Consider the following 8,309-nt stretch of genomic DNA (forward strand, 5'->3'; position numbering starts at 1 on the left):
CACCCAATACAATGGTAAATTGTATAGGGGCACTAGTTCGGCGAAGAGATGGTGATACAAGTGGTATATGGATGGTAGATAAAGGTTTTTGTAATCTGAAAATATAAAAACAGCAAGGTAACTAATGATAAAAGTAAGCGTAAACGGTATTGCAATGTGTTGAAACAAGGCCTAGGGTTCATACTTTCACTAGTGCAAGTTCCCTCAACAATAATAACATAATTGGATCATATAACTATCCCTCAACATGCAACAAAGAGTCACTCCAAAGTCACTAATAGCAGAGAACAAACGAAGAGATTATGGTAGGGTAAAAAACCACCTCAAAGTTATTCTCTCTAATCGATCTATTCAAGAGTCCGTAGTAAAATAACATGAAGCTATTATTTCCGTTCGATCTATCATAGAGTTCGTACTAGAATAACACCTTAAGACACAAATCAACCAAAACCCTATTGTCACCTAGATACTCCAATGTCACCTCAAGTATCCGTGGGTATGATTATACGATATGCATCACACAATCTCAGATTCCTCTATTCAAACCAACACAAAGTACTTCAAAGAGTACCCCAAAGATTCTACCGGAGAGTCAAGACGAAAACGTGTGCCAACCTCTATGCATAGGTTCATGGGCGGAACCCGCAAGTTGATCACCAAAACATACATCAAGTGGATCACGTGATATCCCATTGTCACCACAGATAAGCACATGCAAGACATACATCAAGTTTTCTCAAATCCTTAAAGACTCAGTCCGATAAGATAACTTCAAAGGGAAAACTCAATCCATTACAAGAGACTAGAGGGGGAGAAACATCATAAGATCCAACTATAATAGCAAAGCTCGTGATACATCAAGATCGTACCACCTCAAGAACACGAGAGAGAGAGAGAGGGGGGAGAGAGAGAGAGAGATCAAACACATAGCTACTGGTACATACCCTCAGCCCCGAGGGAGAACTACTCCCTCCTCGTCATGGAGAGCGTCGGGATGATGAAGATGGCCACCGGAGAGGGATTCCCCCCTCCGGCAGGGTGCCGGAATGGGTCTAGATTGGTTTTCGGTGGCTATGGAGGCTTCTGGCGGCGGAACTCCCGATCTATTGTGCTCTTCAAAGTTTTTAGGGTATATGGGTATATATAGGAGGAAGAAGTATGTCGGTGGATCTCCGGGCTGTCCACGAGGCAGGGGGCGCGCCCCCACCCTCGTGGGCAGCCTGGGACTCTCCTAGTCCATCTCCGATACTCCATGGGCTTCGCCTGGTCCAAAAATAAGTTCCGTGAAGTTTCAGGGTAATTGGACTCCGTTTGATTTTCCTTTTCTGCGATACTCTAAAATAAGGAAAATAACAAAAACTGGCACTGGGCTCTGGGTTAATAGGTTAGTCCCAAAAATAATATAAAAGTGTATAATGAAGCCCATAAACATCCAAAACCGATAATATAATAGCATGGAACAATAAAAAATTATAGATACGCTGGAGACGTATCAACATCCCCAAGCTTAATTCATGCTCGTCCTCGAGTAGGTAAATGATAAAAACAGAACATTTGATGTGGAATGCTACCTAACATATTTATCCATGTAATTCTCTTTATTGTGTCAAGAATATTCAGATCCATAAGATTCAAGACAAAAGTATGATATTGACATAAAAACAATAATACTTCAAGCATACTAACAAAGCAATCATGTCTTCTCAAAATAACATGGCCAAAGAAAGCTATCCTTACAAAATCATATAGTCTGGCTATGCTCCATCTTCACCACACAACGTATTTAAATCATGAACAACCCCGATGACAAACCAAGCAATTGTTTCATACTTTTGGTGTTCTCAAACTTTTTCAATCTTCACGCAATATATGAGCGTGAGCCATGGACATAGCAGTATATGTGGAATAGAATGGTGGTTGTGGAGAAGACAAAAAGGGAGAAGATAGTCTCACATCAACTAGGCGTATCAATGGGCTATGGAGATTCCCATCAATAGATATCAATGTGAGTGAGTAGGGATTGCCATGCAACGCATGTACTAGAGCTATAAGTGTATGAAAGCTCAAAAAGAAACTAAGTGGGTGTGCATCCAACTCGCTTGCTCACGAAGACCTAGGGCATTTTGAGAAAGCCCATCATTGGAATATACAAGCCAAGTTCTATAATGAAAAATTCCCACTAGTATATGAAAGTGACAACATAGGAGACTCTCTATCATGAAGATCATGGTGCTACTTTGAAGCACAAATGTGGTAAAAGGATAGTAGCATTGCCCCTTCTCTCTTTTTCTCTCATTTTTTTATTTGGGCCTTTTCTCTCTCTCTTTTTATTGCCTCTTTTTTTTATTTGGGCCTTTTCTCTTTTTTATGTCCTCTTTTTTTTAGTCCGGAGTCTCATCCCGACTTGTGGGGGAATCATAGTCTCCATCATCCTTTCCTCACTGGGACAATGCTCTAATAATGATGATCATCACACTTTTATTTACTTACAACTCAAGAATTACAACTCGATACTTAGAACATGATATGACTCTATATGAATGCCTCCGACGGTGTACCAGGATGTGCAATGATGCATGAGTGACATGTATGAAAGAATTATGAATGGTGGCTTTGCCACAAATACAATGTCAACTACATGATCATGCAAAGCAATATGACAATGATGGAGCGTGTCATAGTAAACGGAACGGTGGAAAGTTGCATGGCAATATATCTCGGAATGGCTATGGAAATGCCATAATAGGTAGGTATGGTGGCTGTTTTGAGGAAGGTATATGGTGGGTTTATGGTACCGGCGAAAGTTGCGCGGTACTAGAGAGGCTAGAAATGGTGGAAGGGTGAGAGTGCGTATAATCCATGGACTCAACATTAGTCATAAAGAACTCACATACTTATTTCAAAAATCTATTAGTTATCGAAACAAAGTACTATGCTCATGCTCCTAGGGGGATAGATTGGTAGGAAAAGACCATCGCTCGTCCCCGACCGCCACTCATAAGGAAGGTAATCAATAAATAAATCATGCTCCGACTTCACCACATAACGGTTCACCATCCGTGCATGCTATGGGAATCACAAACTTCAACACAAGTATCTCTCAAATTCACAATTACTCAACTAGCACAACTCTAATATCACTATCTTCATATCTCAAAACAATTATCAAGAATCAAACTTCTCTAAGTATTCAATGCACTTATATGATAGTTTTTATTATATCAAAAGCAAATTACCATGTTGTTCTAAAGGACTCTAAAAACAATATAAGTGAAGCATGAGAGATCAATTATTTCTATATAATAAAACCACCACCGTGCTCTAAAAGATATAAGTTAAGCACTAGAGCAAATGACAAACTACTCCGAAAGATATAAGTGAAGATCAATGAGTAGTCGAATAATTATGCAACTATGTGAAGACTCTCTAACATTTAAGAATTTCAGATCTTGGTATTTTATTAAAACAGCAAGCAAAACAAAAGAAAATAAAATGACGCTCCAAGCAAAACACATATCATGTGGTGAATAAAAATATAGCTCCAAGTAAAGTTACCGATGAACGAAGACGAAAGAGGGGATGCCTCCCGGGGAATCCCCAAGCTTAGGCTCTTGGTTCTCCTTGAATATTTCCTTGGGGTGCCTTTGGGCATCCCCAAGCTTAGGCTCTTGCCACTCCTTATTCCATAATCCATCGAATCCTTACCCAAAACTTGAAAACTTCACAACACAAAACTTAACAGAAAACTCGTAAGCTCCGTTAGCGAAAGAAAACAAAACACCACTTTAAGGTACTGTAATGAACTCATTATTTATTTATATTGGTGTTAAACCTACTGTATTCCAACTTCTGTATGGTTTATAAATTCTTTTACTAGCGATAGATTCATCAAAATAAGCAAACAACACACGAAAAACAGAATCTGTCAAAAACAGAACAGTCTGTAGTAATATGTATCTAACGCAAACTTCTGTAACCCCAAAATTCTAAAATAAATTGCTGGACGTGAGTAATTTATCTATTAATCATCTTCAAAAATAATTAACTAAATATTACTTTCCAAATAAAAATGGCATCAATTCTCGTGAGCGCTAAAGTTTCTGTTTTTTTACAGCAATATCAAAAAGACTTTCCCCAAGTCTTCCCAACGGTACTACTTGGCACAAACACTAATTAAACACAAAAAACAGAACCAAAACAGAGGCTAGATAAATTATTTATTACTAAACAGGAGCAAAAAGCAAGGAATAAAAATAAAATTGGGTTGCCTCCCAACAAGCGCTATCATTTAACGCCCCTAGCTAGGCATGATGATTTCAATGATGCTCACATAAAAGATAAGAATTGAAACATAAAGAGAGCATCATGAAGAATATGACTAGCACATTTAATTCTAAACCACTTCCTATGCATAGGGATTTTGTGAGCAAACAACTTATGGGAACAAGAATCAGCTTGCATAGGAAGGTAAAACAAGCATAGCTTCAAGATTTTCAATACATAGAGATGAAACTTGATATTATTGCAACTCCTACAAGCATATATTCCTCCCTCATAATAATTTTCAGTAGCATCATGAATGATTCAACAATATAACTATCACATAAAGCATTATTTTCATGATCTACAAGCATATAATTTTTATTACTCTCCACATAAGCAAATTTCTTCTCGTGAATAGTAGTGGGAGCAAACTCAACAAAATAACTATCATGTGAGGCATAATCCAATTGAAAGTTAAAATCATGATGACAAGTTTCACGGATATCATTATTCTTTATAGCATACAAGTCATCACAATAATCATCATAAATAGGGGGCATGCTCTCATCATAATAAATTTTCTCATCAAAACATGGGGGACAAAAAATATCATCTTCATCAAACATAGCTTCCCCAAGCTTGTGGCTTTGCATATCATTAGCATCATGGATATTCAAGGAATTCATACTAACAACATTGCAATCATGCTCATCATTCAAATATTTAGTGCCAAACATTTTAATGCATTCTTCTTCTAACACTTTGGCACAAATTTCCTTTCCATCATACTCGCGAAAGATATTAAAAAGATGAAGCGTATGAGGTACCCTTAGTTCCATATTTCTTTTGTAATTTTCTTTTATAAACTACACTAGTGCTAAAACAAGAAACAAAAAGATTTGGTTGCAAGATCTAAAGATCTACCTTCAAGCACTAACCTCTCCGGCAACGGCACCACAAAAGAGCTTGATGTCTACTACACAACCTTCTTCTTGTAGACGTTGTTGGGCCTCCAAGTGCAAAGGTTTGTAGGATAGTAGCAAATTTCCCTCAAGTGGATGACCTAAGGTTTATCAATCCATGGGAGGCGTAGGATGAAGATGGTCTCTCTCAAAAAACCCGGCAACCAAATAACAAATAGTCTCTTGTGTCCCCAACACACCCAATATAATGGTAAATTGTATAGGTGCACTAGTTCGGCGAAGAGATGGTGATACAAGTGGTATATGGATGGTAGATAAAGGTTTTTGTAATCTGAAAATATAAAAACAGCAAGGTAACTAATGATAAAAGTGAGCGTAAACGGTATTGCAATGTGTTGAAACAAGGCCTAGGGTTCATACTTTCACTAGTGCAAGTTCCCTCAACAATAATAACATAATTGGATCATATAACTACCCCTCAACATGCAACAAAGAGTCACTCCAAAGTCACGAATAGCGGAGAACAAACGAAGAGATTATGGTAGGGTACGAAACAACCTCAAAGTTATTCTTTCTGATCGATCTATTCAAGAGTCCGTAGTAAAATAACATTAAGATATTCTTTCCGTTCGATCTATCATAGAGTTCATACTAGAATAACACCTTAAGACACAAATCAACCAAAACCCTAATTTCACCTAGATACTCCAATGTCACCTCAAGTATCCGTGGGTATGATTATACGATATGCATCGCACAATCTCAGATTCATCTATTCAAACCAACACAAAGTACTTCAAAGAGTGCCCCAAAGATTCTACCAGAGAGTCAAGACGAAAATGTGTGCCAACCTCTATGCATAGGTTCATGGGCGGAACCCGCAAGTTGATCACCAAAACATACATTAAGTGGATCACATGATATCCCATTGTCACCATAGATAACCGCATGCAATACATACATCAAGTGTTCTCAAATCCTTAAAGACTCAATCCGATAAGATAACTTCAAAGGGAAAACTCAATCCATTACAAGAGAGTAGAGGGGGAGAAACATCATAAGATCCCACTATAATAGCAAAGCTCGCGACACATCAAGATCGTACCACCTCAAGAACACGAGAGAGAGAGAGAGAGAGAGAGATCAAACACATAGCTACTGGTGCATACCCTCAGCCCCGAGGGAGAACTACTCCCTCCTCGTCATGGAGAGCGTCGGGATGATGAATATCGCCACTGGAGAGGGATTCCCCCCTCTGGCAGGGTGCCGGAACGGGTCTAGATTGGTTTTCGGTGGCTACGGAGGCTCCTAGCGGCGGAACTCCCAATCTATTGTGCTCTTCGAAGTTTTTAGGGTATATGGGTATATATAGGACGAAGAAGTATGTCAGTGGATCTCCGGGCTATCCATGAGGCAGGGGGCGCGCCCAGGGGGGTGGGCACGCCACCTACCCTCGTGGGCAGCCTGGGACTCTCCTGGTCCATCTCCGATACTCCGTGGGCTTCTTCTGGTCCAAAAATAAGTTCCGTGAAGTTTCAGGTCAATTGGACTCCGTTTGATTTTCCTTTTCTGCGATACTCTAAAACAAGGAAAAAACAGAAACTGGCACTGGGCTCTGGGTTAATAGGTTAGTCCCAAAAATAATATAGAAGTGTATAATAAAGCCCATAAACATCCAAAACAGGTAATATAATAGCATGGAACAATCAAAAATTATAGATATGTTGGAGACGTATCACCCGACGGACCCCAAGAAGACAGCTTCCATTGGGGCACAGCTGGATCCGACGGTCGACGCCGCATTACGCGCGTTCATGCGCGAGAATTGGGACATCTTAGCCTGGCACCCTTATGATATGCAAAGAATCCCACGCGGACTGGCCGAACATAGTCTCAATATACTGTAGGGATACAAGCCAGTCAAGCAAACACTGCGGCGATTTTCCAAACCCAAACAATAGGCTATGGGGGAGGAGCTAGCCAAGTTACTCGAAGCCGGGTTTATCACAGAGATCAAACATCCGGACTGGCTAGCAAACCTGGTCATGGTACCGAAGAAGGATAAATCCTGGCGCATGTGTGTCAACTTCAAAGACCTTAATAAGGCCTGCCCTAAGGGCCCCTTCCCACCACCTCACATCGACCAGATTATTAATGCAACCGCGGGACACGATTCACTGTGTTTCCTTGACGCATACTCCGCATACCATCAAATTAAGATGAGGGAATCCGACGAGGCCGCAACGGCATTCATCACCCCGTATGGGCCTTTCTGCTTCAACACCATGCCTTTTGGGCTCAAGAACGTCGGCGCCACTTACCAACGCATGATTCCAACGTGCCTGGAAAAGAAAATCGGCAAGACTGTGGAGGCATATGTAGATGACGTAGTCATCAAAACCAAGCATGTTGAATCATTGGTGGACGACTTACGCCTTACATTCGACAACCTCCGAACATATGATATACGGCTCAATCCGGAAAAGTGTGTTTTCGGCGTTCCCGCTGGCCAACTGCTCGGGTTCATTGCTACCTCTTGAGCATGCGTTGGTTTTCCCTTGAAGAGGAAAGGGTGATGCAGCAAAGTAGTGTAAGTATTGATGTCTACTACACAACCTTCTTCTTGTAGACGTTGTTGGGCCTCCAAGTGCAGAGATTTGTAGGACAGTAGCAAATTTCCCTCAAGTGGATGACCTGAGGTTTATCAATCCGTAGGAGGCGTAGGATGAAGATGGTCTCTCTCAAGCAACCCTGCAACCAAATAACAAAGAGTCTCTTGTGTCCCCAACACACCCAATACAATGGTAAATTGTATAGGTGCACTAGTTCAGCGAAGAGATGGTGATACAAGTGGTATATGGATAGTAGATAAAGGTTTTTGTAATATGAAAATATAAAAACAGCAAGGTAACTAATGATAAAAGTAAGCGTAAACGGTATTGCAATGCGTTGAAACAAGACCTAGGGTTCATACTTTCGCTAGTGCAAGTTCCCTCAACAATACTAACATAATTGGATCACATAACTATCCCTCAACATGCAACAAAGATTCACTCCAAAGTCACTAATAGCGGAGAACGAACGAAGAGATTATGGTAGGGTACGAAACCACCTCAAAGTTAT

Source organism: Triticum urartu, chromosome 1, assembly GCF_003073215.2.
Source record: "Triticum urartu cultivar G1812 chromosome 1, Tu2.1, whole genome shotgun sequence".
Lineage (NCBI taxonomy): Eukaryota > Viridiplantae > Streptophyta > Magnoliopsida > Poales > Poaceae > Triticum > Triticum urartu.